General features: G+C 41.9%; 1 protein-coding gene and 1 non-coding gene across 2 annotated transcripts in view; one reads left to right on the forward strand and one right to left on the reverse strand.

Annotated features, from left to right (window-relative positions):
- Positions 1-26,507, reverse strand: part of LOC6551382 — a 53,275-nt gene that overhangs the window by 22,832 nt on the left and 3,936 nt on the right. The window contains exon 2 of the mRNA XM_001978414.3: positions 17,399-17,444. The gene's annotated coding sequence lies outside the window, so the exon portion shown is untranslated. The remainder of the gene's footprint in view (positions 1-17,398; positions 17,445-26,507) is intronic.
- Positions 23,093-23,165, forward strand: Trnaf-gaa. The gene has a single exon. It is a non-coding gene; the product is annotated as a tRNA-Phe (tRNA).

Here is a 26,507-nt window from a genome sequence, read left to right on the forward strand (position 1 = left end):
CACTCACTCCTTGCTGAGTTTAAAAACCGCAATAAATAAATCTTTTTGGGGTGCTCAAGCACCAACCGCAGACATGGATACCGAGGAGCAGCCAGAATAAAATACAAATAATAAGAAAAGGGATATAAAAGCTGCGCCTGGAGCTGTCAGCCCGCTGGACTCGTTGACGGTTTGCGGCCACCAAAAAGCGGACACGGATGCGGATATTCGGGTATGCGGATGCGGATGCGGTTGGGACCTGCATAATGACCCACAAGCATAGAGCTGAACTGAGTTTATATTCCTCTTTCGGCCGCTGCCACATGCCAACAACTTGGTAATCTTTTGCATCATCGAGAGCGAATGAAGTACGTGGTGGAAAAAAATAAAAAGCAAAAAAGCAAAAGGCAACAAAAGCAAAAACAGCAAGCAAATGGGGAATATCGAAGGAAAAGCGGGCGTGGGGGATGTCCTTCTGCGACTGTTGCTTCTTTGGGCCCGCTGAAAATGCATAAACAAGCTGAGAACCGAGTCCTTTTGCTGCCACATCCAGACGCCTCTTGAAATTACATGGCCCCAGTGAGGAAACCGAGACCGAGACTGGGACAGGAACAGGGACAGGGATAGCAAATGGCGCGCGAGGGAGATGGCAAATGGAAAAGGGAATCGGCGGCCCCACAACCAAAAACCCAAACCCAAAACCAAAAGCCGCACCGTGAGACAAACTGCAGCAGAAACGCAGAGGGGAAACCACAACCGAAATGGTTAGATGCATTACAAATGCTCCTCATGAACTTCGGACAATATTCGCTTCAAATGTAATGCCTCATGTCTGAATGTCCGCCCTTTAAGGGGCGGATGTAAAGCAGACAAATGAGTTTTAAAATCACTTAATCGCTTGAAATGCATAATTTAAAATCACTTAATCACTTGAAATGCATAATCCCCTGACAAAGTGTCTAAAAGTATGCAATCATAAATACTTAATCAAAACCCAATGCCAAAGCATAAGCTGTTAATTCTAGTAGCATACTCGTACACTTAGGCCTAGTACGCCAGTAATACCAAACTAAAGAGCCCAGGATCGGCTAAACACTTGCCTAATTCAATCCAGCACCACTGTAATGTATCCTGCTGTTTGGGGGACTGCAAGACGGAGGCCCTAGAGCCAGAAAATGCGAATGAGACTGGCACGGACAGTTTCGGTTGCTACTCGCGTACATCTGGCTGCGAACGATTCGCATATGTAGCCAGCACGTTCTTCATTCAATGCCATGAAACGTGTTAAGGAGCTGGGGGTTTTTATTTTCAATGCAAGTCCTGTCTGTGTACGACTGTATGTGTGTGTGAGTGCGCGTTTATGTGTGGATGTAAAAGGGGGGTGGTAAAATTTAATCAGTATAGCATTGCGAGCATTCCGATAGACAACCTGAATTTAGATAACAAATTATGCATTGCCTCCACACGAAGACCATTACAATTGTTGCACATGTGTGAGGCGGAGGACGTGATGCGAGGAGGAAAATCCTTTAGGGCTCCCATCCCCCTACTGCTTTCCCTTCCCTTTCCCTTCCTTTCCGTTCCTTTCCCTTCTTTTTTCGGTCTGGCCTGGCAGAGGTCAGCAATTTTCATTTGAGAGTTTCGAGAGCTGAGGCGAATTTAGTAGGTCGCCAGGAAATGACAGTTATTGCCATTTTGCCTTTCAGTTCTCCACATAGCCGGACCGCTTCTTTGATGCCTCGTTTTTACACCACAATTACGAGCGATGAATGAAAATGCAATGGAAAATGCCTTTTAGAATGCACCCGAACACCGACCATCGAGCATCGAGCATCGAGCATAGGGCATTGGGCATCCGGGGAAAACCCCAAAAAGTATGCTGTGGGATTTGGCACAAAGCGGAGCTACATTTTGCTTGTTTCTGGCCTGTCCGTCACGTGTTGACGCAGCTTCCTCTCCCTGCCTTTTAGACATTTTTTTTTAGTGTAGTGGATATAATTGCACTTTGGTTCCGTTTCCAGTTCACTTGGTATACGTTTCGTTTCGTTTCGATTCGGTTTGTTGTTTAAGCCGAAATTGAGTTATGCTACAACAGGTTACAGGATATTTGGGGCTTTTGGTGGGAAGGCTCCACTCGACTGGAAGGTAACCCGAAAACTGAGAACCTAATTGGACACATTGATTGTGAGTTGCAAAAAGAAAGCAAAGCAAGGGGGAAAGCACGGAAAGGAAAGGAAAAGAAATAAAAAGGTGGTGCGTCAAAGGAAAAGCACAAATGCGGAAAAATACAAGAATTTGACAGGTTTGTGGATGGAGAAACAACAACAGGCACAGCTGTAACAAAAAATGTTAGGACCTTATGTAAACAATTGCCAATTAAAATAGCTTCAAATGGAATGAATTAAATAGATTCCATCAGAAGGGAACTGAGTAATTGTAACCGACACCACAATAAAAAAATGTAAATACCAAAACATTCCGTTAAAGCTCCATTTTTAACACCTAACTTTATTAAATACAAAACCAATCATTGTCGGCCACAAAATAATATAATCTTTTTTCAGCGTACCACAAAACCGTGTTTTTTCCCGACAAATGAAATAAAAAAATATATTTTGAATAGATAGAGCAAAAGTTGATGACTTTGCTGACCAGACGGGACTGTACCGCATAAAATAAAAGTATTCAGCAAAGGCAAATCCACTCCAATCACTCACCTACAAGCCCCAAACTGCCGAGTCCCGAAAAATGTTGCATGGGAAAAGTCAAAAGTGCAAACACTCAACCGCCCACTTCCTCACGTTCCTTTACGCTTGTCCCCAAATTTCTGTCATAATCCAAAGCCAAAAAACCAATAGACCGAACCACACACCCACACACTCACACACGCATACGCATACAAACACGTGTTCAATTTTCGCATGGATTTCAGTTTTGCCGTGTAGGTTTTTTTTTATTTGTTGGCCAAATAAATGAAATGAAATGAAACATTTTAACAATAAATGCAAATTTAGCTAAGCCGCCTATTGGCAACTAAAACCGACACGGGCGACAAAATAGACAAACAGGCACGCACACACTTATGCACCCATACATACACACACACATACCGTAACAGACGCTTACGCACACATGCTAAGCCAAATCGAAAAGTCTATAAAGCAGCAAAGCCACCAAAAAATAGGGAAAGGAACCGAACAAAAATGCGATGAGCGAAAAAAGAGAAGAGGATTCAAGAGGGGACAATACACTGAACGAAATTCGCTGAATTTTAAAGTAGTTCTAGCTCGCTAGACCCCCAAACATTTGAATTCCCTACAAGTAAAATATAATAAGCGAACTTGAAGTTTTCTTTCCTACCGCAAATGTTTCCTAAAAGTGGAACTTGCTTTTTTTACCCCTTCTAAACATATGGATATTTCCTTCTGTGTAACCATGCAAATTTTTCGCTTTATTTTCACGCGCATCTGGCACAGTCACACACATACACACACGCACACGAAAGTAGCGAAATCAAAAGCGCTCTTTGTGTGGGTGAGCGTGAAAAGTGAATGGCGAAATGTGTCAGCATGTGGCTACAAAAAAAGGGAAATTTTTATTTTTTTTTTCTGTTACTAGCTTTGGGGCATCTGACCAATTGTATGATTTAATATGACAATGGGCTGGTGGTCTCTTTTGCGGGTGTGCGAAAGTGTGTGTGCGAAAGTGTGAGTGTGAGTGTGTGGGTTTGCGTTTGGGTGCTCGTGCATGTGTGCCGGCGTTTCCACATATGGACACATAAAAAAAACCACTCAACTAAGCCTTTATTTAATAACAAACTAAGCACAAAGCAACTGCGGGCTGCTATCAAAAACCGAAAAGCAATCATCGACTAAGTTAATACACTCAGCAGAGCGGAAATATCGGACTTAACAACGATTGAATAAATCTGAATATGCTCATACTTCATCTATCGATTCTTAATCTTATATAAAACATATAGATCTACCGAATTTCATAAGCAGTTTGAATCTTTCTAAGCATTTATAAACTTTACAATGAATCAATTCAAAGATTTCGAATAAATCACTCAAAAAGTATTAGAAAACCCAGCGATTCATATCCAAAAGTACGTTGACAATCGCTCACGTGGAACATCGATTCCGATTCCGATTCCTATTTCGATTCCAGGATATTCGCTCTTAAGTAAACGTCTTGAAATTTGAAAAGTAAACGAAAAGATGATAAAATAATTCAAATACAAACAGAGAGGCAAACACCAGCGCAAAACGCACACGCACACACACACGCACACTCACATCCAAAGCCGATATACAGATGTGTGGGTTTTTGGTTTTGGTTATAGATGGCTGCATATAAACTGAAAATCGAAAACCATATTTCAATTTGCGGCATTTAGCCCACACACACACACACACACGTACACGCAAACAGAGAGTGGAACTGGAAAATCGGGAGGCAAAACGACACGCATGATCAAATTGATACGCTTGCCGTAACGAGCAGCATTCGCTGAGTGTGTTGGGCACACCATGCGTATACGTATTCTGTGTTGTGGACTGCACGGTCTGCGCCCTGCTGTGGGTTAAGGGGGCATGCGGTGGGTTAAGCCTGAATATACGGGAGGGTGGCAGGGGAGGGGCGGCGAGATTTCGGGGGCAAAGAGAAAGGGGCGGCAAGCGACATCGGCGGCAACTAATCGACCCGGAGCGAATGCCTCGAATCAAATATAAATTGCAACTCTGTCGATGAATGTTTCCATGTTCGCATTTCACTATGTCTGTGTATTTGAGTGCGGGATGCACTGCAAGAAATGTCACGGCCATTTCCATTCTAAATACATGTAATATATAAAGGATTCGACATTTAATTTAATTAATCCAACTATAAGATTTGACATAAAAAGTAACTTGAATTAATAACTTGAATTTTAAGAAATGAACAATAGAAACGCCCCTCACTGTGAATTACTTCGGAATACAGCCACTGCATCCGTTCTAGCGTTGGCAATCTCCACTGTAGTTTAGCTGGCAAGGCGGTGACCCCAATTCCCAATTCTCAAGCCCACGTTTTCCGCTCCGCACCTGCCCCCTTCCACCACTTTCCACCCATACACACGTCCATCTTTCTCTAATTCCGCTTGATGCCCAAACATGATTTTACACCTCGGCCGCTTCCAATTGCGGTATTTGCGTGCCTCTAGCTTCTTAGAGAGGAGTTGGGAGTACTGGGAGTCACTGGCAAAAGAAGTGGAAAGGGCGTGAGATTGGTGAGAAATTGGGGAGAATTGCGGGCAGCATAGGGTTCTCTGGGTGTGAATCCAAAAATGTGGCCGTGTGGCGCCCCAGAAGCTTCTTACATTACATCATTCAACAATGAGCGGTACCGTAAAGGTCTCTGTATCTGTGTGTGCGTGTGTGTGTGTGTGCGTGTGTGCGCACCGGATGTCATTTGTATAAGTTTATATGGCTGGGATTTTCAACTGGCCTCTTCTCGGCAAACTCTGCGTACTACTTGTATATGTGTGAAATGGCAGCAAAGTGGAAAAGTGAAATAAGCGCAGCTTTATATGCACATATACATATATAACACACATTTTCCTTTGCCCCTCAATGCTTTTCGCACTTTCTCACTTTGCCGCTTCGATTCCGAAATTTTAAGGCGATGAAGTCGACTTCGGGCCCTGGAAAATGCGCCATAAGTTATAAATTTTTCTGTTTGAAGCGTGCAAGTGCATTTAATGCATACTGGGTACATTTTTGCCTTGATATATTATCAGCGATGGAAAGAGGAGAATTAAAACCAATGGCAGTTCTCAAATTAACTATATTATGTCAGGCAAACCAAAATTACTCACACGTTTCAATTGGTAATCAAATACGCGAAAAGCAGATTTAAGTCAATATTGTGTTAGCCTTTTGGGGTTTATTAATGAAATTGTTTAAGCTGCAAATCAAATTGTTGATATTAATGAATTTATAATGGTTCGCAATTCGCACATTTCACCGCATTGGTGAAAGTATTTTTAAATAAACGTATTTAGTTGCGACAAATTATTCATAATCATTATTAAATTATTTAAAAATTCGCGATTTTCTTTTATACCAATTTTATTTGCGGAGAATCAATGCAATTCAATATTTAACATTCGGTTGTTTAAATTCTGAGAATCGCTGGCCGCAGAGATATGTATGTATATATACGAGTACATATATATTATATATTTTTCCTGAGCTTTACAATTCACTGTGTTCTCACTTATCGCTTCGCTGCACAACCCACTTTCCACCTTCCATCGAAAAATGTTCCCCTCGCACTTTTCACGCCCACTGCGGGGGAGGATTTTCCAACCCGCTTTCCCCTCTATTGACCACAATTATGAGGTGCTTTTAATCATATTACAGTCACCGACTTCCCCGCCAAATCTCCTTTGTGGTCCTGTGACTGCCCAGGCGTGTCTCAGTTGGCTTATTTTTCATTTCTCCATTGCCCCACCGCGAATTTCCTTCATTCTCTCGCTCTTGGCTGAGCTTCAGCCTCCCGAATTTAGCTCCCCTATTTTTTCCCTGTGCATTATTTTCAGCTACCCTTGACCTTCGACCGCCCAACTGCCACGCCCCCACCGCTTCCACCGTTTCCCCCGCTCCCACCAAAATGGAATCACTGGGCTAGGTGGTGACCTTTTTGAATGAGTCTCCACGGAATAAGCGCGTTCGCATCGCTGACTATCTGAGCAGCGGCAGAGCTCCAATTGGAGCTCCAATTGCAGGTCAGTGGTGGCAATTGGATAATGTAACTATATTGCAAGTAGCCAAAAATCCACTTCAAGTAGCTGAGCATCCAACTGATGTAGCTAATAATACATTTAATGGAGCTATGCCTGCCCATTAACATTTCCATTTCCTTCCAATCATTCCACTTCCTAGCGTGCAATTAAAAGTACAGAAAAAGTAATTTAGATATTAAAGAGCTTACGTCCGGAAAACCACAATTTGGCTAGAAAATATAAAAGTTGCCAGCACTGGAGGGGTGAAGTGGCATTGGGTTGGGTGCTGCTTATCGCTTTCCTATTAGACACGTGCCACGACCACGCCCACAGTCGCCCCCAATCTCAAGCGCCCCTTTTGTGGCCCACAGCATTTGTTTTAAAAATGTTCGTTGGAAAAGTTTTTTCGGGCGCAATTTGAGCCACAGAACAACGACAAATTTCGCATTTCCCATTGTCCATTTCCCATTTTCCAACATGCCTTGCCTCTCCCTTAATATTATTATTATTGTTGTCGTCATTCGGTTGTCCGCAACTTAAGTGATTCATTTGCGCTTAAGACACAAATGATTTCGTTCAAATTCAGCGCTCAGCGAACTAAGTAAATAAGTCAGCCAAGTCCTGTCCCACAGAGCCCAAGAAACTTACTTTCGTTTCCCGTTTTCGAAAACCGCAAAATGTAAATGCAAAGTGCGCATAATTTAAGAGACATTGGGTGGACGGGGCGGGGAGCGGTGCCTTTCAGGGCAATTTTCCATGGATGGGGGGAGGGGTTTTCAGGACAGGTCTCTTCTGTGCCTAATTGACTGCCGTTTCAAGTGGAGTTCGGCGGGAGACGGGTTATTATGCCAGACTTTTGAAAACTTGTTTTCATCGCTTTACCAGCGCTCCTCGAATTTTTATGCACAACACACGCCATGGAAAATGCTTTGGGTAAAAGCAAGGGAAAAGCTGGAAAAGCGGTAAAGACGGACGGACGGACAGTGACAGGCAACTGACACCCGGCGCAATATAATTAACAAGGACGGTGTTCGCTGACCAGCGGAAAAGCGCAAGTTTTCCACCACATAAACTTTACGCGCATACACCGTGAAAATGGGAAGAAAACAGAAATTATTATTATAATTATGAGAAGAGTTATTAAGGACAATTTTAAATTACCAACTGTATTGTTAAAACTCTTTTACAAAAAAAAAAACCATATAATTTACGGAATGGCCTGGTTTTTATTTTCATTTCATGGTGTGCCAAAGGAAAATGTGAAGAAGGACAAAGAAGGATTTCCTCCTATTGAGCAACTCCAAACTGGTCAAATAGCAAACTTTCCGTTTCGCATGTGTGTCCGAGTGTGTGGCTTTGTGTGTAGAGCTTGGAAAAGCAGAAAATTAAGCTCATTATTGCATTTTGTTGGAAACAATCAGAAGTAAGGAAAACTCAGCTCAAAACCCTAAGCCAAAAAGAAGGCACAAAGGGAAAAGTGCTGGCTATAATTGAGTTAAAAGGGAACTGTGGGTGGCGGGAAAAGTTGTATTCGAATTATTGAAGCGATAAATACATTAATTAAAGTCAAGTTGCTCATAAATAAATAAAATCTGTTGAAAAGTAAACGAAACAGCCAGACAAAAAGAAGCAGAGTCAGAAAATTATGGAGTGAAAATGGGGAAAATCGGAAAAGGAAAACAGGTAAGAAGATGGCGAAAAGTCAAAGCCAAAACCATTAATGAAAGCGTCGAAAGAAGTAGAGAAACGGCGACATTTAAGAGCAAGCAGGGGTTTTCTTTTAATTTTCCTTCCAACCCTCCCCTGCGCTTTTCTTTTTTTTGTGTGCGTGTTGAATGAAGTTGAAGTGCGGTCACAGTTGCGGTTAGTGAAAATGGCCAAGACGGAGGTAATTGCTCAGCTGAATTGATGAAGAGAAGCTTAATGAAGAAACGAGAGAAGTCAGCGAAAAAGGTTCGACGGGTTGGAATAGTGGAGATGTGGGGGAATGTAAAGGAGCCAGGGTAAATTGATTTAAAAATACTGTTAAATAAAGTGCAACCCAAAGGTTTCCTCTGGCAAGACGAAAATGATGTGCCACAACATATTGGCCATAATTTATCATCAATATATACTCGTAAATAGTCTTATTAAAAGCCCCTTCATTATGGCTTAAAACTAAGTTCCCACAAAGCAGGGGAATGCAGAAAAACCTTATACCAAGCTGCAACTTCTCCTTATTTGCAGCACTGCAGGTTATTCAGTCTCATTAGGCAGCTAAGGGCTTTGGCCCATAACAAGACCACCTCTCTCTTTCTCCCTCTGTCCCACCCTGCAGTTTTTCCCAGCTAAGACCTCTTTCCCCCTGCGGCAAGCTGCCATCTAATGAGTCGCCATGGCATTTTCCCGGCATTAAAATGGAAAATTGAACGCTGCCGGGACAAGCGATACCAAGGCAGAATCGCAGGCATATAGAAAAAGTATATAAGTATGTGGGCGTGTTGAAAATATGGAGCAAACAGCGTGACAGGTTGAGAGCCGCGCAAGTTGCAACTTGACATCAACTCGCCGCTTAACATCAATTAAAGATCCACAAAACCTAATCTAAGCACTTAACCCACAACCCGAGGCGATAGTGGGCGACACCTCGAGTTGCTCAACCTCGAATGGGATGGAAATACCATCGCCCTGCTAAAAAGGATGCCCGAAAATCCTGCCGAGCGTGAAAACTTCATCGTAGGATGAACGCCGCCAGGTGAAGGCGAAAGTTTGCCAGCGACGACGTGCAGCTCATGAAAAGGAGTTTACTGCGGGTCGGCAGGGGCACCACCAGCACCACCACCACCACCCGAAATCCTTGCAAGCAACGGTGGATAACTTTCGTGCAGGATAATTATGAAAGCGCCTATCGCGATGCCTTCTAATGGCGGCGACGACAGCCAAACAAAAGCGCTGAGAGACAGCTGTCTTCCGCCCCCTTCCCACCCAAAAAAAAAAAAAAAAAACCCGGGGATCCAACTACACAGCAGCCAACTTATCCATCCGACCTCGCGTCTTGGTACACCGCAAGATAAGTTATATTAATACACAGTAACACAGTTATATTCCCACACAAAGTGCCAAATTTGAACTATTTCAAATGAAGATGGCTCCGATATATGTTAGTAAAATGCTTATAGGTCCAAGTAGAAGACAAGTAATAGGCTTATTTCAATAGTTTGCCACTGCATGTTCCATAAATTCGAATGTATCTGATTAATAGATATATTTAAACCGTTAGAACTGGCAGTTTTAGTGAAATTTCCCGCTGTGCAGGTGGCCACTCCAGGGCTCCCAGTCCGCTCTCCATTAAGTTGGAGCGCCGGCCGTATAACAGCCACGTAAATGTAATTAAACCATACATCAACGTGAAATATGTCGACTCTGCGACTGCGACTACGACTACGACTATGAGTTCGTCTAGGAGTCGAGGTGCCGTTAACATGCCGTATGTGTGCGATCCCGTATGCCAGGGATGGATATGTGGCAGGACCCTCGGGGATGGATTGGCATCGTCGCCTTCTCGCCAGCATTATTCCCATCTAGCCATCTTACCATCTTGCCATCTCGCAGGCCGACAGCCCATTAGAGAGCGGAAAAGTACATACACCGAACTCCGGAGCCCTGGCACCCGGCACCCGAACTCCATCTCGAACGCAAAAAGGGGGCACTAATTCAATCCCTTCTGGGGCAGACAAACAACGTCGGTGTAAAATAAAGAACAAACTTTGCTATAATTAATCTCGAGCTTATTAAATCATTCCTCAAATGAGAAAATCAGGCTGGAAATTCGCGGCAAGTGTGCCAAACTTTTTGTCTACTTATACAATTTAAGCCCTTGAATGCAAACAAGAAAACTTGGCATAGAATAAAAGAACTAACGAAATTGCCGGTATAATTAATCAGGATGCAATTAAATATTTGAGCTAGCAATAACAATTTTTGGGACCACCAAAATGATAAATTAATATTTTCAAATCGGGTTTTCCGTTCAATTACTGCCGCGGAAGCACTTAAAAATCATCCAAATTATGATAAGGTCCAAAATAATTATTCAAAATATCTCACAAAGATGCGAAAATACGATTTAATGCCTTTTGTCAAACGAGGAAGGCGAAAATCTCATTCGCATACCGCAATCGCAAGCAGGGCATGGGATTAGTCCTTTTTTGCGAACCCCGAACCCGGAACAACCGACAACCAAACAAGCCTGCAAACCAAACTTCCATGGAACCGACAACGAGGGTATCCATAGTTCCGCATCATGGACACAATGGGGAAGCCAAGAGCTTAGTGCTGTCGTGTTCGCCGGCAAGAAAAGGTAATATAAATACACGTAAATATAAAGCAGAATTGTAATTATGTGCTTAACGTGAGCGATGCGATGCGATGCGATGTAATACTGCCGCTGGCAGCAGCCCTTTTCCGTACAGTATACCCCAGACCCTGGAAGCACCCATCTCAAAGCCCCAACCCTCGGAAACCACCAAGCCAAATGGCAGCCCAAGCTATCCCAAACCGGAGAGAACTCCTTGACATAGCCCACCAGGTGCTGAATATCCGGAATATCCTTCGCTGTGCATAAAAGTGGTGGGAAGTTGGCGAGCATTTGAATGGCATCAAGACAAGTTGGCTCTAATTTAATTCCAGCGCTGACTTTTGGCCGTCATCGTGATGATGATGGCGATGATGTTCATGGTGATGATGACTGCGTTGTGGATGAGTGTAGCTACGTTGATGACGTTTAGGTTGTACTTAATGCTGTCGGAAAATACGAGTATTTCGCACTTAAAGTCTACGAATTCGAACTTTATGGCCTCAGCTCGCAAATGTATGTTATCAGTTCTGTATGACAGAAGTGGCAACAATTTAATAATCCGATGCTTGGAAATACTACACTCGAATTCGAACTTTATGGCTTAAAGCCTCAGATAGCATGTATCAGTTCCCATAACATAAGTGGCAACAATTTAATAATCCGATGCTTGGAAACACTACATTTCTCTTCATCTCCTATTATTCATTCTTGATACACCAAAATAATAGGTAATTCTAGACACATAATCAAAAACTGCGATATACGAGTAAGCAGCTTAGGTGCGACGAGCCTAACTAATGGTAACACAATTATAATTTTACTAATCAATTCCAAAACTTAGGGCACCCGAGCGCAAAGTTGTACAATTTTGTGAGAGCCTTGGGTACTTTAGTCCCTTATTCAAATTGAGGGTGGAAGGCACCAGGCACTGACTGATTTTCTCCTGTTGACACTCTTCGATGGCTTTATCCCAGCCACGGCGAATGCGAAAGGAGCACTTCACCAATCACCTGTGGTGGAGTCTTAACCCCTGTCATCGGCATATTTATCGACGGAACGGGGGGTTGTGGGGCGTTTGGAAAAAAAAACGCTGAAATAATGAGCTACTTAAAGGAAATATGTATGTATGCAGCTGGATGGCTGACTGGGTGGCTGGTTGGGTGGCTGGGTGGCTGGCAACCAAAGTGCAGCACGGATGCATCAAGTTGGGGGGCTCCGTGTGCCCAAGGAACTTGCCTAATGCGAATTTGCCTAGCACCGAACCTACTACCCACATCCCCCCATTTTCCTGCCCGAAAGGACTATAAATTTCCGGAAAAATGTTGGAGCTAGGTGTTTTTGTGGGGGGCCATTGGCATGGAGAGCCAGCTAGCTAGCTGGTCGGAAAGAGGACTCGATTGACGGGATTTCTGGCCCGGGAAGTCTAATGATGGCTGCTCTCGCCTGCAGGAGAGGAGTGGGGAGATCACCAACTAAGACAAACTAAAGGAAGACATGAAAATTTTCGATATCCGTGCCTAACGACTACGTGTGTGTGTGTGAGTGTGCGGCAATGAGATTTTAAGAGCTTCCTTCTTCCGTTCTAAGCAAAAATTTGTTATCGCCATTGGCAGGCTGAACCAGTGAAAAATACTATATTACAAGGTACATATACATCTCAATATATAGTATATATAGCTCTAACGAGCCATCCGCTGCCGATCCCATGGGTTTTTAGGAGGAGAAGAGATGGTAGGTGGTTGGCTGGCGGTAAAAGAACCTGGGGACTTGGCCCGATTTGCTGCTTGTCTTGCATTTAATGTCACACGCTTCATTATTTCTAATTGGCAAATTTTCAATCAGCAAACGAACAGCCTTGGACCTACGAAATGGGAGGGGAGTGGTGGTGGTGGTGGTGGTGGTGGTGGTGGGCTGGCCTATTCCCAGCGCGTAAATTTGGCTGTGCTGTGACTTAACAACTTCAGAATTCAATTATGCGACACAGAGTGAAATCAACATTATTGATAAGCCGCAAGGACAACGGAAAATGGGGGCGAAAAGATGGGCGGGAATAGATAACCAGTGCGCCGCTTGGGTGGGGGGAGGTGGATTGGGATGTTGTTTGCTGGGTGGCAATAGATAGGAATAGGAAAGGCAAAGTGCGAGCGGGAGACGCAGTTCCAACTAACCGACAAAAGTTTGTCTCCTGGAGAAGCAGGACCTCGGAACGAGAAGGGCCACCACGACGAACAGGACGAACAGGACGAACCAGGCCAACAAAAGAAAACGTAATGCGCAAATTATCGTAATTATAAATTAAGTCGACGTTGGTTTGCTTTCGCAAAAATGGTTGGGGGAGGGGAAGGGGGTGGATAAGGGGGCGGTGTTGAAGAAAGGCAAAGGCACAGTGGAAATGTTGGAAAATGTAATGAAAAATACTTTTTGCACAAAACCACCCAACCACCCAATCACCCAACCACCCAACCACCAAGCATCTGACCACCCACCGTCGTCTGACTGGCATTCGAAAATAGATTTCCCACTATATATACGTATATAACGACCAGTAATTCCTTGGGCTTCGGGGGAAGTTTGGAACGACCGGAGGTCTTACAAAGTTGCGTCTTCTTCGCTGTGTAAAGTGGAAAACTTTTCGCAGCGCTATCCCCACTAACCAGTTCCCCTTTAATGCAACAACAACAATAAGAAGAGCAAAAAAAAAGAAACGAAGATATACTCTATATATAAAGCAGTTTGGCCAGGAGGAACAAACAACTAAAGCTTTACCCAAAGCTTGTGAAAATTTCACTTATTGTTGTTGCCTCCGGCTGTAAATGAAGCCATTTTGTGTGGGTGGGATAGTGGGTGGTGGTAGTGATGAAATGTGGACATGGAGGCTGAGCTACCGTTATGATGGCTCAGCTAACTCAGCATTATTGGGTTGAGCGCTTCTAATTGTTGGCCAACTACGACCGAGCAATGCCCAGACCAACCCCAACTTTCCACGCAAATTCTTTGGCCATAAACCAAAAGCGTTAATTGAGCGCCACAGCCAAAAGTCTCAGACAAAAACAGTAGCATTAAATGGATACAAGAATGGCTCGATGAGAAACTTCAAAACAATTGAAACGCCTCAAGTGTTGTAGTCTTTGGGGAGCGATGTTGTTGGGGCAGGCACTTAGAAAAAATTTACAACTTTTTTCCCTTCCCCTCACGAATGTGGCGGCTATTAAAAATGTTACTGTCGCTTGCTGTCTATAACTAGAATTAATTCTGAGCATGGGAAATCGTTAAAAACAGTGTGCGTAAAACAACACAACGAATTTGGATTGTTCTTTTTTTGTTGGCGCTTAAAAGGAGAGTTTGCCCGTCAATTGCTTGTTGCGGCACATGAATAGTATTGCAAATGTATAGGGCTGATATATATTATTAAACAAAACAACCCTTTGATTTTCGATTTGAGAAGATTTATGACGGCAATCTTGAGCAAACATTTCAAAAAAAAAATAAAAAAATAGCCACTTACTTGGGCAACCCATATAGCAATTTTCACAGGATTATCTTCGCAGGCCGATCGGTTCGAATGGGAAATGCGGCACCCAGCTCCTGGATACCGATACGGCCGATACAGCCGATACAGCTATGAGATACGGATACACTTTCCCCAAGACGACATATCCCACCCTGGGGCATCATCAGTGCAGAACAACCCACACAGCGAACCGCTCGGCAGCTGACTGATGGATGTCCTGGCCGGAGGCATTTCCCTCTGTGCATAAGTAGCAGGGAAATTAACGCCGAAAAAGGACGAGAAATGTGAGGGGGAAGGGAACTGTAGTGCGTGCAAAATGGCACAAATACCAAGGGGTCGGAAAACGGAAGAAGAAAAAAAAACACAACACGAGGCTAAGACAGCGATTGATGCGTGACATGGGGAGGGGAATGGGAGGAGGCGGGTTGAATTCCATTGAATGGTTATAAATTGAAAATGACTAAATGAAATGAGTAAATATTGACAGACTGACTGAAGTTGGCAGGCAACGGCACTACGCAATCGTACCGCCCGCGATTTTGTCATGCAGTTTGACAAGGCTAATTTCTTGATTTGCTTCAATGTCCATTCTGCCCCCCTTCCCCAATGCCTCAAAGCGCCAATGCTCCACTGCCCACTTCGATCCGATCGGATCTAATCTCGTTATTTTTGTCATTAGCATTCGAGTTTTGTTCTGGTCGATTCCATTCCAGAGCCGTCCATGTCCAGAGATTCCATGTCTGTTTCGGTCAGCTGGAGGAGCATTGAGCAAAGTTTTTTGTGCTGCTAATGAGCTTTGACTTTTGGAGTGGGAGTGGCCCAAAACGAACGGAAGTAATTATAATGGCTGCTGACATGATTTTTGGCATTCTAATTGAATCGAGAGAGTCCCATCTCAACTTTCGGGTGCTTGGCAAGTGGCGATGGCAAGAAAAATGGTCTTCACTTCAATTCACTTCACAAAAAAAAATAAAAAAATCCAATTTACGGTCTTGCAGGGCATTAGTCTAGAATGTTAAAAAAATGAAGTCAACGCATTTGTAATTATTATATTTGTATTTATTTTCAGGACACCCAAATATGTATAAAATGCAGCTATAAATATCGCAACAAAGGAATACAGAATAGCTATCTTCGAAAATTCTGTGTGAGATTATTCAATAAATTTTGGTTTGCTTTGTTATGTGTTGTAACCAAGATAATACATTTGTTGCGGTGAATTTCTAGCTGGCCAATAAATGCACTCTATTGATGGTTTTCAATAGCATAAACCGAAAAAATATTCTATTATAAACTTATGTCCATTTTTATGTATTTTCTCGGAAACAGGGCTCAATTGAATTACGTACATATAAAACGCACAAATCAAGAACGTAAAATCGGCTTATAAAAATACATCAAAAGCAATCGAATAAATTATATTACAATATCCATTGCAAATAGGCAAGTTAGTAACTATGAAAAAGTGTTGCATTCTTCTTGGGCTCCATTTTTATTTGGCAAAATATGCACCAAATAGGGGAAAATATGTATTTCTTGTGAACAATGCGTATACGTTATATTATGCAAAAACAAAAATTGTTGCCTATTTTTCGGAGCTAATATTGATAAGCATCAGATAAGTAAGCCAAAGGGAGGATTTCAATTTAATTAACAATCTCAAAGGGATACAATATTAGTTGGATTAAATTCGTTGAAAGCCAATACAAAACATTGTATAGTTCGAATACCGGAAGGCTTTCAAATCCCCAGCAAATCGGCTTTAAAAGTGCTCAAATAAAGCAATTCGGCTTATTCAATGATACCAAGTCCCAATAATACACCCATAAATACCATAGCATATCATTTTGCAGTAATAACAAACAGTATCAACATTTGCTCCCCCATGCAATGCAATGAATACATATACTAAGAAAATATAGGTTCACCAAACCCAGTCACTGGGGTTTTAGGTAAGACATATGCCTCGCGTCTGATCCCCCAGTTTATTCAGCATCCAACTAGACCTCCTCTATGGCATTGGCCGGATAATAAATCGAAGTCACGACAAATATAAATAATAAAATGTATTTTATTTTATTTTCATTTCCATTCCCCGCGTTTGCATTTCAACGTGCTTTTAGTACATAAATCTCAGGCTTAGTGGCGGTCGGAATCCGAAGCCCCAACCCAAACTCACACCACGGCCCAAAAGCAAAGCAAAGGCAGTCGAGTCGGGGGCAATGAAATACGTAGAAAATAAAATAAAAATAAAAATAAATAAATAAAATAAAATGTAATAAAGGGGCGCCTGAAACAACAGACACGAGTCGTGGGCATCAAACCTATACTATACCATTCGAACCCATCCCATAGCCCATTCCATTCTGCTGTATGAATATTGTTTGTGCATATATAATAAAAAAAACAAAAATGGCCAAAGAAAAAACAAAGAGCAAAGAAAGAAGTAACAATAACAAATCCAATATTAGATGGCTATAACAACAATGCGTTCAAGTATGAAGCAGGGGCGCCGAAAAGGGGAACTACGCAGGGATATTTTGAGGGGGATGGCTCACTGGTACTGGCAGCTGGTGCCAAGCGAACCAAGGCAAAGTCTGATGTACACGTTTATGGCTATTTGCGATTTTGCCGAGCAGCAGCTCAATAAAAGCGACAACTCGACTAGAAAGAGCCAAACCGAAAACAATGACAGAGGATATACCCTACACTTAGCAAATGGCACTAGATAAAACACACTATTTAATTAAATAATTAATTAAAATTAATTATAAAGCTTTTAAGCTGTTCTAAATACAATGCTTACCTGAATTCCAATGTATTGAGTTCTCCGAAAGCTGCGATGATTTAATCTGAAAAAAAGAGTAAATATGAATATAATATCTTTTGTTTGAAAGTAACACAATCCGGGTTTTTGTCATTAGATTGCTTTTAAAATGTATAATACCAGCCCCCGTTTCGCGCAGTGTGGTACAATAGAATGCAAGGCGAGAAGAAGCTGCAAGGGAGTGTTAACCATGGACAATGGCTCCCCTCCGTCGAGTGGAGCTTATTCCGAGGTGATTTTAAAGGCATTAAGCGAAAGTGGCGGACAAAAGTCGTGTGGACTGGGGCGATTGCTCGGGCTGAAGTGGATAATCGTGAAATGATGCTACAATTACCTTTTCTCGCCACGAAAAACGGAGAACCGAACCATAATCAAGAGCAATAAAACATAATAGGAACCTTTTCCCCCGCCCACTAATTTATTCAAAAGGGTCTTTGGAAAACTACTACTGCTGCTTCTTAACGAGCAGGGTTGCCACGCACACCAAATGTTGCCAAGTGTATCCGACAATGTTCTGCACTAACACCCAAAATCTAATTTATATCACGTTAATGAGCTTTTATGTCAAATTTTTGCGGGTTGGCGGGGCTTGGACAAAAGTTTTCCGAAAGGTCGATCCAATAAGTGGGGTACCCAAAAGCGGAGGAACGTAAACAAAAAAAAAAAAATAAAACAAAAAAGAGCCTAGAAATGCGAAATGTTTGAAAAACTGTCCATTGTAAAAAAGTTCGCCCATGGCTTATCAAACCAAATTTGTGGCAATAAAATGAAATGGTAGAGGAATGGAGAACATGGAACGACAGGATTTCGTGAAGAGATATTTCTGCCCAAAAGGGAAGAAGTAGAATACCTCATGACTAAGCCAATAACCAAAAGGTTATTTAATATTTGGCAGTGGCGTGGCCTTAAAAAATAAGGAAAACACCCTTTTTTTGGCTCCACATTTTCCACCGATTTTCCAACGCCCAGATTCTCCGCCAAATTCGAGCCAAGTTCGCACTTTTTCTTCCGCTCATTTTTCCGCTTTTGCAGCCAAAAAAAATAAAGAAGAAAAACACACACACACACAAAACATCAAAGGCGGTGAAAGGCGACGCCAAGGACGAGGGCGTGGCCAGACTTTCGCCCATTTCTCCCAACCTTTCCCTCTCTTATTTGTAGTTCATTTTGTTTCTCTTCTTTCGAGTTGAGTTGGGTACACCAGCAATCGACGGCCTGCGGGCAAATATTAAACAAATCTAAGCGAAACGAAACGAAACGCATTGCAAAGTTGTCAACTCGCTCTGATAACACGCCCCTACCCCCTAGTGAAAAAAAAACCAAAGAAATCCCCATCTCATCCGTATTCCTATATCACCATCACCACCCTCTGAAAATCCCAACCTTCGGCAGCCCACGGATTTTGTGTTTCGCTGCCTTTTGTTTGGCAATGGGAAAAACGAGAAAAAGGCAAAACATTCGCAAATTTAAATGCAAATTACCAGACAAAACTGATGAGCAGAGCTGGCGCAGCAGGGGAAGTACAAAAGTGTGTACAAAAGTATTGACAGTATAGAAAATAATGGCCTAAATAAAGCCCAAAACAGGTGCCTCTCACAATGGGCGCCGTGCAATGGAATGGGAAATGCGGAAAAGCCTGGCAGAAAACGGCAGCATATGCCGCGAAAAACTAAATCAGAAATTATTACGACCTTTTAGTGGAAAATGTGACTCGAATGGCAGATAATAGCCACATATATGTATACTGAATATTATTATATTGGTTAGAAATATATGAACCTTATTTGAGGAAACATAGTATTTTAAATTTAATATTAATACTATACATAATACATAAAATAAGAAATAGTGAAGTTACTTTTACTATGGCTACTTTTAAATAAATAAATAGCAGTCAAGAACTTTTCAACTTATTTTTCATACTTATATTGCTTTTATCGCAATAAAATGTTAAGGGCTATCTATATTGTCATTTTGAACAACTGAAGTTGAACTAGCAGTTGATATGCCTTACTTTTTATTGCCAGAGACAAATCTCGGCTCATTTGGAGCATTTCAGTGTGTTTAGAATAGCGATACATGATTACTCCCAGCTCGGTAGTTCTGCCACGCCCACCACCGCCCATATAAACCCACACACACACACACACACGCGCGAAGGGAGTAGGCACATCAACAGGGGAGAAGACTTGCTGGCTCGGCACGCACATACGCAATATTTTGATGCGATTTTGTGGCTCGCCAAATGATTTCGCTGATGTTCATTCCACAGACCCCATTTGGATGGCGGGAGCGGAGGGGGTTTAAGGGCGGGGCTCTGGGAAAAAGGGGGGCTTGGTGGGCGGGGCACCCCGAGTGGCAAAGGGAAGAGCAGACTGGCACTGGGATTTGCTGCCATTTGACAACATGACAAAGTTCTCCGGCGACCAAGAGATTTGTACCGTTGTACCCCTCACATTTTCATCAGGTTTTCGCTCAGTGTTTACCCGCCATTAACCTCTACCGTCGTTACTCCCTGCCCCCCACTGGGCCCACTCATGTTGGTCAGATCCCATCGAGGTTTTTCCTGGCATTCGTTTGTTGCTCCGCCGTGAAAATCTGCGGTTCGCATCCCACTGAAAAGGGTCCTAGAGTCCTAGAGTGAATGCAAATTCAGCACACCTCCATTTGGTGACACAAATGTTGGACTTTCATCTTCATGAATTCAAAACTGTTGGCCATTCTACTGGCATTAGTCATTGAACAAAAATTTCAGTTAAAGGAAGCAAGAAAAAAGCATTACGAAAAGGCAAACACATTCAATGAAAAACTCGAATTGTCCAACTGAAAATTATTTAAAAGCATGTAATTCTACCTGAAATATTGAAAATGAAATGCCCATATGGCGCATTAAAAGAGTTATCCGTAAATGAAGCTTTTAAATGTGCACAAGCTTAATTCAGTTTTATAAATTATAAATAATAAGTATATTTTCTGAATGGGCATGATGAAAAGTGTTAATACACAATTGTTTATTTTTGTATATTTGGTATTGGGCGGTGGCCTAATCATTCAAGGCAACGACTTCTAAATGAGCTATTCCAGCATTATGAATGGCCGAGGCCATCGAGTGTAACTCCTTTATTTGTTTAGTACTCATAAATACGGGTTTCATTCGTTTTCATTCGAGGGTTCTGCATGCCAGCCACTCGCTGAATAAACAGAACATTCATTCGGTCCGCAGTCAAAGACAATTTCTGGGTGCCATAGTGGCCCATAACTCAGGCAACTGAATCAGCACTTGACTCGGGGACTCCGGACTTTGGGACTGCGGACTTTGGACTCTGACTTTGTCCTGTCCCTACTCAAAATTCACAAAAATTTATGCACTCCTCCGCTCTTATTATATATGTATATTGCTACATATATTCGCTATGTATGTGTTTCTGAACATTATTACATTTGAGCCCGACTGCTCTGCGCTTTGACCATATCGTTGGGGTCTGGGGCTCCCAAATTCCCAACTAACCAAGCGACAAACTTCATGACAGAACCTTTTTGTCCCCCTCAGCCCTTTTTCACACAGCTATTTACTTATGTGGGCAGTGTTGGCGGGGTAAATTTGCTAAAAATCGTGCGAGACACAGCGTTGAAATAAAAACGAAACGAAACGGAACGAAACGAAATTTATTATTTATTTATTTCGTTATCACTTTGTATGCGACACAAAACCGCACAGTTCCCCAACTACCCATTCCCCATTCGGAATGCCCCAGACTTGGCCACAATGGGACTGGGCCACAAAAGTGACAGGGAGCAAAGCTAAGGCAAACCAATTGCTAGCCACCGAGGAAATAAAAGTAATAGTTCGCTATATGGTTGGGGTTTTTAGGTGCACCAAAGGGGCGGCAAAACGAGGGATTTCAGCTTCGCCATACTGGGCACGCATTTGCGATTAGAAAAAGGATACACGTAATTTTTTGTCCTATGTCCTTTTTTACGAGTTCTCGATCCGGTCGTAATAAAAGTGCGAACGTCGGTGGCAAGGTGACAAGTTAGCGGTTATTATTATGCCAAACGCCCACCGCACCTCTGCGAACCTAAAAAAAAGGAAAGGAAAGAGATAGGGACAGGGAATCGGAGAAAACTTTTCACCGGCGACAAGCGCATTTACAATGGATTTGTTTTTGAACTGGAATTGGTTTTGCTTTCGGGTATTTTCGGTATTCCATATTGATTATATTCCTTTTTGGATTATTCTCGGTATTTCGGCGTCGAATGCACTGAGAGAACTGTTTGAGACCATTGATATGATTGGTGTAACCAAATCTTGCACACAAAGTGACCCTCCCATTGCAACTCTGTCAAACATGACTTTATTTTGGTAGGCATCACTTCAAACGAAGGCCCTAAATTAGGAAAATAAAACAAAATTCGTTTCCAAATTCCATAACATCACTCTACTTTTTCTAAGCGTACTCTCATGCGTTATTCGCTTTGCCATAGGGTCGCATTGATGGCGATTTTAATGGCTTTGTCTGTGCCACTTCGACGAGGTTCCTTTTGGCCGGGGTCACCGGGTTTCGGTGTGTGGGTCGGGTCAAATGCTACGTTTAGAGCAATGCTAAGAAGTCTCGCTAGGCAGACAATGGCGCATACAAAAAAAAGAAACAGGGGATAAATCAATGTTTGGTTATTACCGATAACGATTATTTGGGTCACAACCAGGGCAATTACTTGACAAAAAGTATACTAAGCGATTGATGCGGTTGACTGGCTTCTCAAAGGACTATTGATGAACTAAAGGGGCAGGCATTAAAGGAGTCATTTATTGTGCTGAGTCTCTAGATAGTATTTTCGTATTACATTGACACTCCAATTTTGTACTACTCTTTGGGAATTGATGTTGAACGTATCCAATTAAAATTGTTATGCACTATTTTCCGTTAGCTGCAAAACAAGTAAACTATTGTAGATAAATTTTAAAGGATGTTCGCTTTATCTTTCGATAAATACGCATACTGCAAAGTTTGTAATCAAGTGCAAATACTTTAACAATCACATTGTTAGTCACGCACCCGCCCCGCTAAGAGTTTTTCCATTTACGAGCTAACGCCCCTGACTTAACCCGCCCCTGACTCCCCCTAACTCCGCGCCCCTGCTGTTCGCCGCGATCCCCACTGCGAACTTGAAGCTATAGCGTTGTGTCCAAAACTATTTGAGCGTCAAAAGTTTGCCTCAAATTACCGTCGCGCTACATAATTCAGACAAACTTTACCCGCCTCTCAACTGAAGCTAGAATGCAGATGCAGATGCTAAAGCCAAAAGCTGAACCTTCAGCTAGATGAGCACTCAGAAAAATTAAAACAGATCCTTTTATTAGGGTGTAATGTCATTATTACATAATTAATTGCATCTGAATACTTTGCCGGTGTACACTACTTGTATTAAATATTTGTAGATTGTCAAGCTACGTTGGCTAAAATTATTTTATTCACGCAAATTGGCTCTTATCACATTATTTAATGTGCTTAATTAATGACTATTCTTGTTGTGCTATGGGCCTCTCAAGATAACTGAGTACGTTCCATATAGGTAATAATATATACACATAAACTGAGCTCCACTAATTGTAAGTATTATTGCGAATTCTGCACTTTTAATCACATGATTTTCGCTACCATATTTGCAAGTGCCGAAATAGCTCAGTTGGGAGAGCGTTAGACTGAAGATCTAAAGGTCCCCGGTTCAATCCCGGGTTTCGGCAATCCATTTTTTAAGTAAGGTTTATATTGGCAACTATATATTTTATACCGAAATTTACTTTTCTCTATGGAAATAAATGCGTTTTTGGGAAGCATAATATTTCAAAAAGGTCGGTAAATGTTATTCAATCCCACTTTCTTTTAATTTTTATATTTATATTTATAAGTTAGGGTCTTCCGTATTTTTCCAGTGCCAGCACATATTTTTTGCATACATTTTGTGGAGTCGCATTCGCTGGCTGATTAGCGCGACAGCCGGCAGTTGAGTTGGTTCAGTTTGCTCAGTTTGCCCAGTTTGTCAGCCGGTGTGGCGGCAGGGCGGCCAACTTTGAGCTAAGCGTGCCCACGCGGGGCCAAATGAAAAGTTTTCAATAAGCTAAACACTTCAAGCTGCCAGACAGAAGTATTTCAGACAGACAAAAAGACAGAAAGACACTTCGACTTTCGACGCTAATGAATTCGAGCGTAGCGCATAAAAATGCAGCACAGTTTTTTGGCCAAAAAGTAGAGACAGGCAGACAGAGAGCGAGCTGCAACTGGAAACTATGCATTTAATTGATTTCGAGTGTGCCTTAAGCAAATAGAACGAGTCCTTTTACGATGTAAAAACAGTTCAAGGCAAATGCACACACACTCAAACGAATGGGATCGTTGAGCGTCTTATGAAAATGTTTGCCTGACATTTGAGCTCCGGCAAACTATTTCGTGCTCCCGCCAACCCAAATTGTTATGTGAGCTTAACTTAATTAGAAAAGGCTATAAAAACCCAAGTGGCATGTCCTGGGATACTGGAACAAGAGCTATTTAGCTTTTATTACTTCTTTTATTCCATAAGCTAATGATTGAGTGGGGAATAGCAAAGGATATGAACAAGAAACACAAAAGATTGGGGAAAACAAAATAATGAATAAAATATCAATTTAACACTACTTAAATTATGGGTATATTTTTTCGTTAAATACTCGGTTCAATGGGCATCATCTTCAGAAACTTTTCACATTGTCTAACTTCAATCCATTTCATCGGCGCCACGCAATTGCATCTCATTGGTTGCTATGCAAATAGCCATGCATTTAAATTAATCATACGCACCGTGTGCACGTCTGTGTTTGTGCAAAATAGGTACCGGTTAACGGCAGCCATGATTGTGTGCGTTAAGTTAAGGTTGTGCATGTGCAATTTGCAAGATTGCTTTGCCTGGGAAAACGGATGATCTGCATTCAATATCCCGAAGAGCCATCAAAAGGCAACGCTCAAGTGCCCAGACACAGTGAGAAAATCTGAGATCTTTATAATGCAATTTTTAGCCAACAAATTGTACTTATTGTACTTATTGCTTGATTTGATATTGTATGAAACATACTTAAATACATATATACATTTTGTATTGTATCATAATGAAATAACTTTTTCGAAATTGCTTTAACTAAAGTGGAAAGTGACTTTTAATCTATACTGCCATACCCATTATTCTTTTGCTCGTGTGCATTGTGTTTGTAAGAAGTTGGAAAAAATAAGGTTAAGAAATCGCTTGATTCGCACACACATGCAAGTGGCGCCCTTACCTTAATTTATGTGCACACTTTCAGTTTGAGCAGCACTGAAAATGTGTAAATGTGTCCTGCTTTCGAAATGTATGCGTGTGTGCGTGTGTGTGCGAGTGTGTGCGTGTGTGTGCCAGTGTTTGTGTTGGTGCTGGTGTTTGTGTATATAAATCAGCCCGGGAAGAGGAAGTGCTTAGCTTAGCTTAGCTAAGCAAACTAGTTCCAGTCCGGCACACAACACCAACAATCGGAATCAAACTGAAACAACCAAGTTTTCTAGCCCGCAGCCAGCAATATTGGTTGAAGCAAATAGTGACCCACACTGCTAGAAAAGAACAGAGCTCTCTTAATATATTTTTAATGATTTTTATATTGGCCCATGATTATTATATAGCATCGAAGCCTGAGATCAGGGCAAAGTCTTCGGTATCAACGTACGTCGTACAAGTTTTTAGTGTCAAATACTTTAAAATGCACTATTATTTGCCATTAATCAACAAGTAGCATTGTCACATTTCGTTTGCCGTTTATACTGGCCAATATTTGTGTCTTTTCGTCTATAAATTCACGTTTAATTCGCATTCATAATTATGAAGTGGGTATTCGCTGGGAAGCCAGCGCCCATTTGGCATTTCAATAAATGGCTCACCTATTTATGGGGATAATTAAAAAGAGTATTTGCGTCAAGGGATTTAATTCTGGGTTTCGTCTTAATGTTTCTGCTCTTCTTTTTTTGCCATTTTCGTGCAGTGTTTTTGGGGTGCATGGGGTTAAGCGGGAAGATAATCCAGAGACAAGACCCAGATCAGGCTATCTGCCATCCACTTAGGAACCTCCCCATCCACCATTTGGCACTTCTTGGCCCGCTTTTCTTCGCTTTTAGCTGGTTTAGCTGGGGGAAAGAGGAAAAAGGCAGCAGCGGCTGGGGCAAAGAGTCGCCTTAACAAGCAGCTGGGCCTGACAACTGTTTGTTGCCCGATATTATTTCCAGCAGTTTTAGTCGCTTGTCGTGTGCAGGGCTATTACCATTAGTTGTTGCTGTTCTTGCTGCCACTTGACACTAAACGAAAATGAAACTGAAAATTGTTTGGACGAGCCGCAGGCGGCGACAGCCGTAAAACACAAGTAAACACGAAGGGAAAGACGATTGGCCAGGCTAAGCCGAAACCTGAATGTCCTTCAAGGACGAGACTCGTGAGGATTTGGTATGGTCGTGGGGCATAATCATAATGTACCCGTGCCCCGAAAAACAACTCAAACTTTCCGACACACATCTGGGGCTTATAATTTGGATTATATTCTCTAGGGGTTTCGAAAACAAAAGTGCACACAAAAGCCAATTGATGAAGGTAAACAACAAAGAAGTTTTCCTGCATTTTTTTAATGGTCTTTATATATGATCCGTATAAAAAAAATGAATTTTACTGTAAGGCAAACACACGGTAACCATTAAAAGTTCACCCTTTTAGTGTTTAGTTTTTACATAACACTTTCGAAAAAAAAACTCCATCTTGCCCTTTTATAATTACAAACAAAGGTTCTTTATAATTCAGTCTTTGTATATTGGGAATTCTAAGGCTGTGTTATGGTTTTATAAAGCTAATATAGAAAATATATAAAGCAAACTACTTTTAACGACTTCAGTGACTTGAATTAAAAAGGCTGGATAAGTCATTGAAACCCAAATTACTTTATTACCTTAACGTAACCAATCAGGTTCTATGAAAACTTTGAGCTGCATCATTTGTACATTGCCTTCCCACATGAACTTAATTTTTAATGTGTAAAAGAGTATGATCC

The sequence above is a fragment of the Drosophila erecta genome, unplaced genomic scaffold (genome assembly GCF_003286155.1).
Source record: "Drosophila erecta strain 14021-0224.00,06,07 unplaced genomic scaffold, DereRS2 tig00000126-arrow-pilon, whole genome shotgun sequence".
In the NCBI taxonomy this organism is placed as follows: domain Eukaryota; kingdom Metazoa; phylum Arthropoda; class Insecta; order Diptera; family Drosophilidae; genus Drosophila; species Drosophila erecta.